The following is a 16,687-nucleotide window of genomic DNA, read 5'->3' as shown; positions in this document are numbered from 1 at the left end:
TACCCAACAAATTTTATATTTATACTTGTCCATAAAGGCACAGGATTTGTCTTTCTCATTGCCTAGGTTTCCAAACAATTCTGTTTACAAATACTTCCCATTATTTCTTAGTCTTGGAACTTAGCATGATGTGTCCCTCAGAGTAGAACTCATTAAATGCTGGAATGGCAATGCTAATATGTAGACATTTAAATAACTAAGTATATCTCTGAGACCTTTCTCTCTACTCCTTTCCCATCTTATGTTACAAAAGGAGTAAAGGAAGAGAGGACATTTATAAAGGATGTTTATAAAAGATATTGACTATTTTTATACCTATTTCACACTGTCTTTCGATTCTGATTCTCAGTTATCTCAGTTGTGACCTTGATAGGTCCAAAAATTTTGTGAGTGTGTATATTATCTTTACTTTGTGAGGGAGAGGAGATGGAGGTCACTAGAGAGGCCAGGGGCAGTATATAGAGGTCATTTATTAAACTATGGATCTCACTTCTGACTCCTGTAAACGGTGTCAATACAGCAGAATGAAGTCGCAAATAGCCTTCTACGTCTTCTGAATAAGAGTATCACCTTCCTGTGGCAGGTCATCAAAGGGACTACTTGAGTCCTATTTTTTAGGCCTTGTGTACAAATGAATGAAGAAGACTCTTAAATTTCTAAAGCAGTTTTTCCACAACTGTGATCATTTCTAAGTATAAATTAAATTCCTCTTTGGAAGTTTTTCACAAAGTTCCTCTTTTTTTTTGTACCAGGAATCGAACTCAGGACCTTATGATTACAAGGCAGGCAGCAGAACCACTGAGCTAAATCCCCGCCCCTTGGAAGTTTTTGAATCAGATGTTCTTAGGTGTCTTTACAAAGATATTCTGTACTGGAATTTCTGTGAGAGGAGCCTGTAATAATTGAAAAGCACTGTCATATGCATTAAAGAACAGAGACTTTTGGAACTTAGACTGAAGAAATGTATTTGAAATATCTGGGACAGTGGCAACAGAAGTTATCAGAGATCCTAGAAAGTACCTAAAATATGCAAACTAGAATGATTTCACATGAAAACAAGGAATGAAGAGGGCACTCAGTAACAGCAAAGAACAAAGCATGAACACTAATCAGACACCTAACATCATCTCTGATCACATGGAAGCCAGAAGAATATTTGTTGAAATTGTCATGTCATGAAGGGAAGACAAGTGATGACAAACTCTCACTATGAATCATGAGCCAATAGCATGTAAATCACTCCTATGATGATAACGAGACCAGGTGCACAAAAGGATTTTTAAAAAGTAGACTTGCTTTAGGATCATCAATAACATTTAAAGCCATGCATGGTAAGGTCTTGTTAGCTGGTCTTCTATCACTCACGCATATACAGCTGGTCAGCTAGGGTCATTAAGGAATCCAATTTTTCACTTTGGTCATTAGAGAGTGTGTTTGCAGCCTAGATGACTACCCTTTGAAAGGAAGCTACTTAAGTTTTATATTAAGTTATAGAGACAGACACTAAGGTTTAAAATAGTGTTTCTGGATTTAAAAACGAAATACAAAGGCATCCACGTTTACAGCTTTCATGTAGATGATTTTCTTTTTAAACTTCATTATGGAAACCTTCTATTCCTTGTTGAGAGTGTAAGCACTTAAAAAAAAACCCAGACATTTAACTCATTATTTTTATTATTATTTTTATAATTCCTGGAGGCAAATATTCATTTGATATTCCTCTTATTCAGTGTTTGAAATGAGATATGAAAATTCAGAGAATAAGTAGCCGAAGGGCTTGCTTTTATTACAGAAAGAGCCTTCCAGATACTATTTTTATTTGCTATCCCAGAAAAATTTTTGTTCTCTTTCATAGTAGTCGCTTGGATCAGTGCATCCTGGTTCTCCCTTGATTTTCCTAGCAATAGAAATCAAGAAACAAGTACAGCCATTGATCATTTTCCTGTCAACTTTGTGGACACCCTAGGTTGAGGTGAATGAAAAACTTCTAGATAAGAACTATGAAGCCAGGAGCAGGAAAACGGTGCTTTTAAAATTGGCATTACAGTGTTGTGTAAGCTGCAGAGATCCACAACCCTGTCTTCTAATAGCAGCATATTTTATAAATGAATGTATTGCATTCACATTATGACTTTCTCTGTGTGTTGGTATTTCCACTAAAAGTCATTAAGGGATTAAGAAAATGTCACATCAGAATAAATGTTAGTTCTAAAAATAAAAAAAACTTACAATCATGATATGGAGAGTTTTCTAATAGTTCTTTGCAAAGCTGACTTTTTCCTGAGACTACTCTCTTTGAATTCCACTACAGTGTTTGTGCACTGAACTGACTAAGCAGGGTCATCAGAGGCAGGGGATATTCTTTACCTGGACAGTATTGTTAGGAAATATTTCTGGCACTATTTAAATCACTTTTCATGGCACAAAACATGCCATGTTCCACACCCTCTACTATGTAATAAATATGGCTACCCACACACTTCGTAATAGACAGCATATTCCCCTTAATTGCTTTCACGAATATGCTCTTCTAATAACGCTAGTTGCCTAATAGGATTGTTATTCTGAAATAATTTTTTGATGGCTGATCATTATTTAGATTGATAGACAGTAAAAACCCCAGTCTTTTCGATAACATTATGTATTTAAAATAGGGAGGGTGCTTTGTATCTACTGTTACTGAATTTGGAAGATCCCTTGTGTGGATATCATTAGTATTGATTGTCAATTTTGCAAGTCACAGGGCACATGATGAAATATATTTCGTGGCCTTCTGTGAGTATTTGGGGCCTGTGTGGGTTCTAGTGGGCCAAGTGAGAAAGATGTGACATTCACCGCTTTGCTGTCCTGGAATATGATATTGTGATCATCAGTGCTGGAACAAGCTGTTCTTCTGCATGTGGACATTTTTCTGTTTTGTACATACCAGGAGTCATGTAAGTGATCTCGTTTACAACTTTGCTTTGATTGCTACAAAGGTTAGGGTGAGATTTATGGGTTTTCCATTACCAAGTACTCGGGAACATCGAGTGTATCTTCTGTGTGGACTAATGTTATCCAGCCTTAGGTTTCTCTAATGTAACTTCTCCCTTTGTGCCAACTCCATATCCCTTTAAAAAAAATTTATCACTTGGTTTCAAGTGCGTTTTTTGGTAGGCTGTTCCAGTTCTTTATGGAATAAAAATACTACAAATAAATAAAGAAATATTCAGCTTGTTTCAACAAGCTGAATAATTTCCTCTTCCATAAGAAGAGGATCTGGTGTAAATGGGTTAGGTTAGTACAAGAACAAAGATTTCCAACAAAAACTTTTTTTTTTTTTTTTGCCTCTGACCCCAAAGATCACCACTCATAGTAAATTTTACTCTGTATTATGGCAGAATCAAACATAAGAACACAAAAGAGAACAATACCAAAAGATGTAAAGTCCTGTACACACAACATTCCATTCTACCTAGGGAAGAAAATCCTTAATTCAACCAGGAGAAGTGTGGTTTGTACCTAAGGCTTTCTTTCTATTATGCTACTGAGCAGGAAAATGCCACTCTTTGCTTCACTGACTAGAAAATAATTATTGCTTTCTTTTACTTGTAGTGAGAGTGGATCTGCAGAACGCAAATTTAAAACTCAATGCCGATTGGCTCTGGAAAGGACAATTCTAATGATCTTACTGGTATCTACATCCCCTGGGACAGTTATTGTGTATTAATAAAGGCGATCCCACATTAGTCTGTGCTGCTATCTGAAGTTCCTGCAATCCTCACAAACCTTGTTCACACTTTAGCACTGAGACTCCTTGGTCTTGTCTTGCGGTTCTGGACAATGGCCTCTATGTCCGTCATCTATTTTGATGGATAGTTTGTCACATACAGCCTGAGAAGCAGCAATTTTGGTTTGCAAATTCTCACTGGGGTCTAGGTAAAGATAACCAAGACAGAGGTCATAGCTTCTAATGCCTGTGTTGGCTGCAGAATCCACCTAGGAGATAGCTGGAAAGTCTTTCCACCAAAATATTTCATCAACATAGCCAAGCATCTTCCAAAGCACGTGTGATAGCTCAACCTGATCATTTCCTAGAAAGCAAGGCAGTGCTATGGAAACAGCAGGAAAAGAATTCCCCCCCACAAATTCTCAGCACCCATTGTTGGGAGCACTCCACATGCCAGAAATAATTGGCATTATGCTGCTATTATAGTAGCAAAACTCAAAATTGAACCTGGAGTTTTCCAGGGCAATTTTGAGGTGTCCTTGTAATATTTATATGGGCTTTTAGTATGGCTTTTTCCATTGAAAAATTGGTGTCTTAAAAGTTTATGTTGACTAACCTGAAGTCTATTGCTCCTTTTATAGCCTTCTCAATATGAGGATAAATTCTAAACCATAAGACATGGTTTCTAGTCAATAATTTCAAGTGAATAACTTCCAAGTGCACAACATGCAATGTGGCTAAAATAATAGTTTAACCTCAAGATAGAAATAAGTTCATTCAGCATAAGAATGTCCAGGACACCAGCTGAATTATTTCAAGTCTGAGAGCAGTAATTTTAAGGTGAAATTTTTAGCTCCAGGGTATAGTTCTTTCTTCATTTGCCAGCTGTGGTGTATGTGACTGCACTCACACAATCTGCTCAATAGGGTGCTTCTTTGGCCATACAATTTTTAATATCGATCATCAGTAGAAGAAGCTAAGTATAAGTAGGTCTTTGAGTACATCTTTATTGTCAAAAATTATTCCATATTGAATAAATTTATGTCTCTAAAGGAACAGTAGATTGTATAGAAACTAGGATTAACCCCCCCCCAAAAAAACTCGAGACATTGAAAAAATCCATTTCTTTATAATGTACACTGAATAATGGGCCCCTTAAGATGTTTACATCCTAACTGCAGGACATGATAATAGGTTGGATTACATGGCACAAGAGACTTTGCAGTTGTGATTAGATGAAAGATTTTGAGGTATGGTGATTGCCCGGAATTATCTAGGTGGACCCAATGTAATCATAAGGCTCTTTATAAGAGGAAGCAAAGGGGTCAGTAGGCAGAGAATGAGATGCCAAACTGAAAACAGGAGAAGAGGGAAGGCAATGTGCAGGCCCAAGCCAAGAAATAAGGTTGCAAAGGCAAGAAATTGGTATCTTTCCCAAGCCTCCAGAAGAAAAGTACCCCTGCCAGTATCTTTATCTTAGATTTCTGCCTTCCAGAACTAAAACATGACACATTTTTATGATTTTAAGGCACTCTATTTGTGATAATTTGCTGCGGTATCCATAGGAAAACAATGCACTCCATTTTCACATCTTTCCATGATTATGGTGCAAGAGAATACACAACTTTAGTATATTATCATCAAATTCATGAATCAAGAGGAAAAATTACTTTCCTTGTTGTTCAAGGTTGACACATTTCTCCATTTCGCACCCTTCACCTGTACATATTAACCACGTATGTGTACAAAGATACAGTTAACATAAAGAGACTCTGGGGATTTCCTTTTCACTTGAAGACAGGGCTTTAGCACTTAAAAACCCACCTATTTCCTCCTGCCCCCACATTAAGCCACAGAAAGTCAAAGGGTCTTCCACAAAGAAGTGGTGAGAATCACTGTACTATTTGAGAGTGTCTTTCAGTCATAACTTCTTTGTAAGCTTTTCTCTCCAGAGATGTGGTCTGAGAAGAGGCGAAGTGATACTAATTGATATTCAGAAATGCAGTGGAAAACAGGGAGGTTTAGTTTATCTTCAGATGATACTATTAGAAGAACTAGATTGTATCATTCGGGTGCATAACAGATTCGATTGTGCTATTTTAGGAGTAGCGACTGTTGATAACAGAGGGAGGAAAAAAGATTTTCCATAGCAGAGTGATATAGGCAATCTGGCAAATAGAGAGTGTGAAATATTTGAGAGATTACATGAATGTAAAAAAAAAAACAACAAAAACACCCTGCAACTTCCGGGGGAAATTGGTGGAAAGATCAGAAGCAAGGAAAAGCATAGTGGGAAAAAAAAAGTTTTAAAAGCAAAATATTGAAGAAAATCTAGAAGCTGGAAATAATATGTTACACAGAGTATAATCTTTTTGCAATAAGTTTCTTTCATAACAGCAGTAATAAAAACTATACCCTGGCTGGGGATTTAGCTCAGTGGTTTCTCTGCCTGCTGTGCAAGTGCAAGAACCTGAGTTCGATCCCCATTATCAAAAAAACCAAAAAAAACCCCCCAAAACAACTATACCTCAAGTTGGTCTAAAGGTATTCTTTTGGGGGACAGATAGGGGTACAGCCATTAAATAGTGGTCTTTCTGAGCTCGTGAAATATCTATAGCTCAGTAAAGACTGCCTAAATCTAGAACCTGATCTTTAGCTTCCTGGGTAATTTCCAGTTTGATTTTCTGAAAACTATGAGGCATAGAAAATGACTGTATCAGTGTTTCTTTGTGTATTAGAATCAGCAAGGAACTGTAAAAACATATTGAAACCTGAGTCCCATCCTTAAATAATCTAACTTATCTGGTCTGGGGTGCATTCTAGGCATTGATATTTGTGAGATCATCTCCAAATGATAGTTATATACGTCTAGAACTGAGAACAATTCATTTATATTAGCCAAACTCCTATTTTAATGCCACAATAATAATGGTCACAAGCGCTATTTGCTGAATGTTACATGTTCATAACAGTAACAGATTCTTTCCATAAAATTGGAAGGAAAATAATGATTAAAATAAATTGATAGTTTGAAATAGGAAGAAAAGTTCCAAAGCGGTAGGGGAAGTGGGAGGGATAGGGGAAGTGGGAGGGGTAGGGGAAAGGAAAGAAGGGAAAGGAAAAATTATGAGAAAAGGAAAAAAATGGAAACAAAGTCTTTGTAAATAGGGAAGGGTGGTGGGGGTGAAGGGAGGACAGAAAATGGGAAAAAAATAAGAACCAAGATATATCATATAAAGGTACAAGTACCCAATGATAAATGCAAATGTATTGTATACCTAAAATGTACCAATAAAAGAATCTAAGGAAAAAAATTGGAAAGGAAGTGTTTTCCTCAATCTAGAGATTTGAGGGATAAAGTTATAGTATTTCAATCCAGACAGGATTTCAGTCTTGGGCTCTGAGCTCTGTATTTATTAATTGATAATAGTAGGCAAAGATGGTATAAAAAGTAGCATTTGTACAAAGAAATTGTGGACTTCAAGAACCCAAATAAAAGTATCTGGTTGTTTGGTGAAGGTAAAATTAGAACCACAGGAGTTTGAGCTTTACCCTAAGGGACACACCCATCAAGTCAAGTGCACTTGAGTCACCAGTCTACTTTGAGGTATCTTTGTGTCCAGGGTGCTGGATGGGGTTGTGAAACATTCTCCCTGGGATGTGCTCCAGGTACTGTGGTGTCTCACTCACTTCTCCTGCTGTAGGGATTAGTTTCTATTACATCTCTTGAGATGCTAAAGCTAATTAGATCCAGCTCTGCTGTGATTTTTAAATACCTTTAGAGTTATTGGGAAGAACTTTAATCTTCATAATGGATTCATCTTATTCATCTTTCATTAAGTTAGAGACTGTGGCTGTAGGTCAGTGGTAGAGTGGTTGCTTAGTTTGTTAGTGGCTCTCAGTTTGATTCCCAGCACTGCAGAAAAAAAGTAATGTATTTTCTTTTTGCGGGTGAGATAATGTAATAGATTAATAGATATTTTTGTGTGCTAGATGTTTTGTTAGTGGATCCAAGATGTGGAGGACTCTGTGCGGGGTGCTAAGCAATGTGTTCTTTATTCTTAAAGCGATGCCTGGAATTGAGGCAGCACTTGAGGATTTCAAAAATAAGCGGGGGAGATAAAGTCAGAAATTTTACTAACACAGTTTTTGAGGCTACATGAAGTCTGGATGGGAAAACGGGTAGAAAGGGGACTTGTGACAGAGAGGTCAATTGTGCTGGCACAGAAAGAAGTTGATAAGAGAACTGGTGAAAAGGAGATGAACTCGAAATCCAAATCCGAAGCATATTCAGAGGATAGAATATCCATCCAACAGTTGAGAAAGAGAGAGTGAGAGAGAGAGATTTCTAGATTTCTAAATTTTCTGGCTTGAGTAACTATGATATTTCTATATTTTTAGTCACCAAGTAAGGGTTCAGAGGAGAAGAAACTGGTTGGTTGGGGGGAGTGTGAAGAGGAAGATGGAAGGTATTAAGTCTGGCATGGAGATTTCATATCATGTGACATGACCTTTATCAGATATGAAGACTTGCTATAGCCTGCTGTAAGAGCTTTGGAAACCACTGTGGTGATACAGTCTAGGAAACGATGCAGTGAGGCATAGTTAGGGTCAGGAAGCCCTGATTCACTCCAGTGCTCTGCCTGGATATAATAGCTCCAACAATATAATGGTAGTCTACAGAATGTTGAATGTTCTATGCATCAGTGCTGGTCTTAGTGCTTTATAAACATCACCACATTTTGTTTCTCACAATGATATGAGGAATGAACTATTACATTCTCATTTTATGAAGTGGAAAACAGCAAATCACTATGTCCTTTAATAAATGAAACCTCCTCCAATACACTGAAGTTCTTAATGGTATCTTAATGGTATCATTTGCCCCTCTGACACATATGAATCTCCCCCCAAATGTTAGCTAAATAAATGGTGAAATGAGAACATAGGCTAGGTACCAGAGAGGATTTGGCTAACAGTCATAAGGACAGTATGGAGGAATGATCTTTGTGGAAAAATCTTGCATTTATGAAGCACTGAAGAAGTGGATATGATTAACCTATTGGAACTATTTTTTCCTTCTTTGGTCTGTAGGACTTTTTTAGGAAAATCTGATCAATGTTCTGGACCCCTTCTCTGCCACGAAGGCACAGTCAGAGGCATGTTGACCTCCACAATTTTAAATAAAGCTGGAGAGCGTGGTGTCTACTACAGATTAAAGTGTATACCAAGGCCACACCTCCAGATTCTGTTTCTGATTATTTCAAAGTATCCCTGCTTCTAGTATCAGGATGGTTTTTCCCTATTTTCTATTAAAGCCAAATTTTAATGTGCCTGGAATTAAACATTAAAGCATTCCTGAGGCATATGGGAAACACTTCAAGGTGATTCCCAATTTCAGTTGAAACACACTTTAGTCTTTTTCTAAATCTACTTTTTGATGGTTTTGAGAATTCTCAAGTGAGCATCCTATACACTAAAGATATGGAAAAATTGCACACATCTTTGGTAAATTGTTGGTTTTCTATAAAGGTCAATTAATTCTTGTATGTATTTAAATAACAGAATCATATCTATGAACTACTCTTTATAACTAGAACTAACTAAATGCTCAGGGACTGTAAATAGATTTTATATCAGCCTGAGAGAGACATAATTAGGATGAGAATGTGTTGCTAAAATAACTGTATAATATACTACAAATTATCATCCAGTTAGTGTAAATTGATATCCATCATTATTACACTGTCAGGATTTATCCAACATAATGAACTTATCAATTAGCAGGCTCAAAGACTATCAAAGGACTTGAGGAACTTTAAAAAAGACTACACCATTTAATTAATCCCCCATTTCTGTGGCAGCCTAGTAAGTACAAGGCAATATGCAAGCTCTTTATTCTAGACATTAGTAAGAGGACTCAATTATGGGTATGGAGGGAAGCTCAGAGCTGAAGGGATTTCTGGTAAGGTTTGAATCCAATGATCCTATTTCAGATGAGGTGATTTAGTTGAAGCAGGATCAGCAGAATCAGATCACAGTAGAATCAGAGGATCTGAGCAACTCAGGCGATGACAGTGTCACAGCCTGGTTTCAGATTTTAGCTCTAACATTAAGTGTATGAGCTGGAGTCTCATCCTTCTCATCTGTAACATGGGATATTTTGAGTAGATAAAAGAGATCATTCTAGTCAAATGCATAGCACATTCTGACACAGGGTAAATACCAAATAAATAGTAGTTATTAGGTTGAATCAGGGAAAGGGCAGAATTTGCAACAGGATTTTCCAACTTTCAGTCTAAGAATCTACTCACCGTCTCTTACTAGCTTAGAAAGTAATTTCATGGGTTCAGAAGAGTCTACAGGCATTGAACAGCTATGCTCTTGTTCATTTTCATGGTCTCTTTTAGCTTTTAGGGGGCAGACATTTGGGTTTTGTTGTTGCTATTTTCACCATTGTGTCTCTGTCACTGTTACGGTTTAGATCAAGACTGCTTCCCTCAAAAATACATGCATTCAGAGGCTGGAGTTTTAGAAGGTGATTGGATCATGATAGCTATATCCATCAGTGGATTAATGTACTAAATCCATTGTTAAATGTTTTACTGGGGAGTAGGGCCTGGTTATAAGAAGTGATTCACAGGAGGGTGACCTAGAAGAGTTCATCTCCCCTTCTGGCTCCTTCCTACACTCTCTGCTAGATTTGCCCCATGGCTTCCCTGTCTTGGAGCTATCCAGCTATGGATGGAATCCTCTGAAAGCCACGAGCCAAAATAAACCACTCTCCTTTAAGTTGTGGTTCTTGGGTATTTTGTCTCAATGGTGAGAAAGTGACTAAGACAGTCACCTTCAATTACTGCTCAGCAAATAAATGCTAAATGAAAGAGCAAAGTTTTCTTGTATGTCTCTACCACATTCTCTACTTGGACATGGAGCTGTTGACCTAAACAGCATTTCTTCAGACCTTAAGTAAATCCAGAGATGGTTGAATGTTTGAGAATGAAACAAAACTGCATGTAGGAAGTAGAGGCCTAACTAAAATATCCTTTGGGTTCTATTACTACAAGAATAAGTTGGTACCTTCCATATAGCAATGACAGAATATGATATATTTTTTCGTCTTAAATCTTGAGACAAGTTTTAAATCTCAACCCTGCTCTTTACCAGCTGTGTAATTTGGGGAAGTCATAAAATTTTTCTGAGTTCTGCCACTTTCTTGAATAGAGAATTTTCTCATAATAATTACATGCATGATTAACCTGTTCAGCACAGTGCCTGGCATGCAATATCTGTTTCCTAAAAAGTAGCCATATTTGGCCTAGGAGAGATTAAAAGACAAACTTACAAAATTTGACATAGTACACACAGTTTTGTGACCTCTTAGCATACAAAGTAACCGTGTTTGATTTGATGTTTTCCATCCTGGGAGATGAAGACTGATGAGACTCATCCTGTGGGCCCAATGTGCGACCCTTAAAATCACCTCTGCATGCTCTCTTTCCATACAGAGGGCACAACATATGTGAGGAAGGAATCAATACACAAAATTGCCTGATTAATCAGTATTACCATTGCGTTTCCTAGCCAAGGGAAGCCAGGCATTAAAAAATACATTTTCTCCCTGGCCTTGTTTCTGTGTTAATTGAAAGAGAACAAAAGAAAAGAAAAGAAAAAAAAGCAAGAGCATGTGAATGTTGATAGGAGAAAATGCAGTATGATTTTACAAAATATGTTCATATTAAACGTTTTATGGAGACTAATGGCTCAGTTCTGGTTTAATACTTGCTGTCTCAAATGTTGTGAGGAAAAAGACTCTCTTTTGATGCATTTGTTCATGTAAACGATGGAACAGGGTCTCTGAGTTGGAAACAGTGTGTTCATGTGCACCCACTGGCTGCTTTCCAGCACAGAAAATTGGCCGAGCCCCAATGCAGCTCCCCTGGTGGATGGAGCACCACGGTGGCCCTTCAATCTTGGCCAGAGAACCATTAGCATGCAGGCTACCGTGCTGGAAATAACGATTTGCTTGGTCACAGCCAAATTTGTTTTCAGGTGTGCTGTCATAGGCTGAAATGCATTACAGCTTCTTAATAGTATAGGACTTCCAGAGTTGAGTAAAGTTTTTCTTTTGAGGAAACTGAGGCACGGAGGAACAACTTGCCCAAACGTGCTTGGCACAGTTGATGGTACAGCATCCTGAGTGGGTTGGAAGGAAAGAGACTTTGGAGATTATTTATTTAAAGCCTCCAGCGCAGATTTTGGCTAAAACTTTCAGTTACTCATTCAACAGAGCTTTGTGGAGGACTCATGAAGTGTCAAGTAATGTACCATAGTAGGTGCCAGGGATATCAGACAAAAGACAGGGAAAGATCTATCCTCTTGGAACTTACCATTTAATAGAGAATATGGGTAACACAGGAATAAATGTCTTAATTATAGACATAATTATAGTTACGAAGAAAACTAAGTTGAGTTTGGAGACACAGTGAATAAAAATGTGTTCCTCTTTTGTTTCTCCAGAGACAAACACAAAGATTTAGGTGAGGGGAATTTGGGGGTAGAATGATGCTCCAAGCTTTAGCGACTACAGGTGCAGGGGCTGTGATGTGGGAATGGGAGCTGCGCTTTGTGGCCAGGTAGGACACACCTGAAGTGAAGCAGCAGAGGCTGGAGATGGACCAGATAGGGGGGTGGGCGTCAGGTCATGAAGCCCTGGTATTTTGAATTAAGAGCCTGCTCAGTACATAGTAGATTAAATTATTATTATATCCAAGCTTCAAGTTTTGAATATATCAAGGGCTATTGTGTCAGTTGAATGGGATGGTTTCCTAGCACCCAGCACCACGCTAAACGCAAGTTGAGAGTCCCAGATGTAGAATCTTACTACTCTTTGCTGCATGCTTTAAGCTCGTCTCCCATCAGTCACTGCCAGAGCGGAGTAGCACTCAGTGTGGAGGAGACTGCCTGGCTGATGGGCTGCAAACGCAGGGCTGGTGGGAGAACCGTGGGGCGTGGGGACATGAGCATGAGGAAGAGTGGAGTTTCCAACGCACAGGCAGCTGAAGGGCAGCAGAGTGTCGTGTGCACATCAGGGCACCTGCTGCGGGTGGGATGGGAAGGAAAGAGGAGACCGTGGGACCTGCTGGTTGTCAGTACAACTCTCCAACTATTGAAATTTATGAAGACAGTTTGTGCAAATGATAGCCCTGCTCCTCTGTAGCCTAATCAAGTCTTGACATTTGAATTTCAAACCAATTTTGGGGAAATAACTTCTCAGATTCTCATCATATAGCACTTGTTCAATATGAATGGAAATAATTACTTTGCCAGAGTGATTAGCATGCCCAAGAATAACTATAGACTTTTTCTCCACTTTTTTTTGCTTTTAGATAAATGTCAAATATCTTCTTTAAAGTGCATTTAATTTCTTTTTTTTCTCAAGAATCATTGAAAAGTGGCAAAGTGTGATGAAAGTGCAGGTCCACGATGGGAAATGTGCATGAAGAGAAAGCCAAGTTGACCTGGCAGAGAAAATATTCTTAGCAGTGGTTTTTAGACACAAAATATAAAAGCTATTAATATCAATCTCATCTAAAGGAGACCAGCAGCAAGTGGGTATGGGTCTTTCAGACTCTTCTCGCAGCCTCCTTTAGAATGGGTGTCCATTCTGATCGAGGGCTCTTCGTGGGAAAGTGAGAGCCTGAGCTTTGAGATCAGAGAGCTAGGAGTCCACAGGACAGCGCCTCAGAAAGACCTTGGATGAGCCACTTACCCGGCGTGTTCTGGTTTGAATCAAAACTGTCCTACTAAGGCACATGTGTTCAGAGGTGAGGCTCTTAGAAGGTAATTAGATCATGGGAGATCTAACCTCATCAATGGATCCATGCATTGATGGCTTCAAAGCTGAATAGACTGCCCAGAGGTAGGGTCTGATTGAAGTAGATCACAAAGAAGTTAAACTTTTTGTCCCCAGCCCCTTCTCTCTCTTTAGTTCTTTCTTTATCTCTTTGCTCCCTGGCTGCCGAGAGGTAAACAGCTTTCCTCAACCATGCCATTCTACCATGCCATTTCTGCCCTGAACCCAAGCAACCATGGACTGAAACCTCTGAAACTGAGTCAAAGTGACTCTTTTATTCTTGAAGTTGTGTATGTCAGGTATTTGTCCCAGGTAAAGAAAAATGAGTAATACAGTGTGTGAGCTTCAGTTCCATCCATTCTGAAACAAGCATATGGAACTTGCTCAGAGATTGAGATTGCATGCTGTGATGGTGTACTATGCCAACCACTGTTATTGCATCTGCTAAGGCTCTTAGTCGGAGAGGTTATCTCCTTTCTTTCCTTTCTATGAGCAGGAAAGTTGATTGACTGGTGACCAGAATCAGGTCTCACGACTCCTAAGTCCTCAGCCTCCTGAGACAATTATTTAGGGCACACTTGCAGGCAAGTTCTTTCTCTCTTTCTACAGGTTGGTGCCCTGAACTAATGGAGCAGGACAAATGAAATCACACTGAATACTTGGATTTCTTTTGGACCAGAACAGAAAATCTTGCAGTGTGCGTTTGCAGGTACAACAGCTTCTAGAGGTCCAAATAGCCAATCTGGGTCCTCTGCAATGATTTTAAAAAAGCAATTACACATTCACATTTGATACAGTAGGAGTTTCCTGAGGCAGACTTTTGCATGGCTCTTCCCTCCAAAGTACCTGTAGATTGTCAGTCTAAACAAACACTAGATAAGCAGTCTGTCTTGACCCTTTTATCAGGCCTCACAGATGATCTTACCACTGAAATATTTAGAAAAAGTAAGCATAGGATAAAATATATGACAGAAGATGGAGAGAAAAATGTTGGTGTAAATGGCAAATGAAAAGCTGAACTAACCCCACTCCTCCTACCCCTACCAGATTGTTCTTGGGAGAGCTTCTCTGAAAGGTTTTGTTTTTGTTTTAATTGTCCTCTGAGTGATGTAATCCCTAGGTACTAGGAAAGAGCTACTTCTATCTAAGGAATGTTATGTTCACATTTATAACAATAGAGTGGAAAGCCTAGAACCCTTTCCCCACGCCCACCATGCATTTCTCTTGCTAAATCTAGGCCTGCCTTTTGGGAGTGATGAGGCCAGTTGTGTGAGTCAAATAGAGAAGACAAAGAAGTCTCACTAACAAATTATTCTCTCCAGTGTAACACAAGTCCCCAGCCCCTGTAGCAACAGGCTCCTGGGAAGGGATGCTTCTGAGCATTTTGAGGGCCATAGATAAAATCTGAATGTTCTTCTCAGGGCTGATCCTCACTCAACTACATGGTTTAATGAACTGCCTTAAAATTCTCAAATGAACCCGTAAGATAAAGGGCTGTGCTGCTTTTATTTATTTACCTTTAAAATTCTTTACTTGTTGACATCATTCTTTCCTGGGAGATAATCATAATATCTAAAATTTTGTTAATGGAATTATAATCTAGAAGTAAATAACAGAAGCTCTTCTACCTAACTGGAGGGTCAACATCTCATGGGTAGAGAAAGCACTGGCTGGGTGAGTCTGGGAAAATCCTTTTGCCTCTTGCAAAGTGAGAGCATTAGATATGGTGATACCTGTAACTGCTTTCAACTGCAACTTGAAATGTTCTATGACTATGTGTTAGTTTGTTTTTCTGTTGCTATAACAAAAACCCCAAGGTAGGGGTGCTTTAAAAGAAGAGCTTACAGTTTTGGGGACTGCAAGTCTAGGACGGGGCAGCCCCGTTTGACCACTGGTGAGGACATAGCAGCAGGTGACTTTACAATACTAGGACCATGTAAGGGAAGAGACCACACTGTGAGGGGGGAAGCCAGGGAGATTCTGGGGTCAGATCTGAAAACCTCAGTCTTGTAGGAATTATGTAACCGGATTCTTAAGAAGTACTCCATTAACCTTTCCTAGGGGAGGCATTTCCAATGACCTAACCACCTTCCATTCCGCACTACCTCTTACACTTTCCACTACCTCAAAACCACCCCTCCAAGGACCCAGCTTCCAGTACCTGAAATTTTAACAAACGCACTCAAACCGTGTCTACACTCTACCAGATTGGAAATGGATTTTTTCACATAATCATCCAGTGGATAATAGAGATATCTGATCAACTCTGTTGATTGTGCATTTCCAATGCAATTAAAACTTTAATTCTGGACTCAGTGAGTACAGAGAGGTGCTCTGGAAGTATGGAGAGAGGGCTGGAGGATTAGGCCAGATGATTACCCAAAGAAGGCTGTCCTAGTGACTGAGGAAACCACAGTTCTGGGTTTGTGGGGTGGTTCTGGTCTAAGTATAAAATGACTGTCCATCTCCAACCAAAGGAATGCCAAGCTCAGACTTGGAAAGCTAAGGAGTTGTAATAGATTTCATTTCTTTAGATAAGAATGTTGGCTTATGCAACAATAACTACTTAAATATGAAGAGTTGCCCAGCAGGCCACACAGATATTACCTGGCTATTTTTTTCTGACTTTATTCCAAGTTGAATTTCTCAATCTTTTATTACTGTTTCTGTTTTAAACTTCTGACTAGACATACACTATCAGGTGTTTAGCAGGTTCTCTGGCTACTATGCACTGGTTGTTGGTAGAGTGCCCTAATCCCAAATATAACAACCAGAAATGTCTCCAGGCATTACCACAAATCCCTGGAGTGAAAATCACTCCATGCTTCATCTTTTTCTAATGTCAAATTTTATTTCTTTTTGTTTTTTTCGTACCGGGGATCAAACTCGGGATCTTGCGCTTGCGAGGCAGGCACCAGAACCACTGAGCTAAATCCCCAGCCCTAAAATTTTATTTCTTGAAAATAAAACAAAGTGCTCAAACCTTACTACTGTGTTATTGTTTTGATTATTCTGAACATCAACACCATCTTTCGTCTATATGGGATTTGATAATTGATTCTTTCCATCCATGTTGCCTGTGGAGATTAAAGCATAGCAGTTCATTGTCTATAACACATTAG

General features: G+C 38.9%; 1 protein-coding gene across 5 annotated transcripts in view; it reads right to left on the bottom strand.

Moving 5' to 3' along the window:
- Nucleotides 1-16,687, bottom strand: part of Grik1 (glutamate ionotropic receptor kainate type subunit 1) — a 394,986-nt gene that overhangs the window by 110,974 nt on the left and 267,325 nt on the right. The gene's annotated exons all lie outside the window — the stretch shown is intronic.

Source organism: Heterocephalus glaber, unplaced genomic scaffold (genome assembly GCF_053883595.1).
Source record: "Heterocephalus glaber isolate CG9 unplaced genomic scaffold, H.glaber_assembly_v1.0 deba00000122, whole genome shotgun sequence".
Taxonomy (NCBI): domain Eukaryota; kingdom Metazoa; phylum Chordata; class Mammalia; order Rodentia; family Bathyergidae; genus Heterocephalus; species Heterocephalus glaber.
This window is presented reverse-complemented; position numbering and strand designations above follow the sequence as displayed.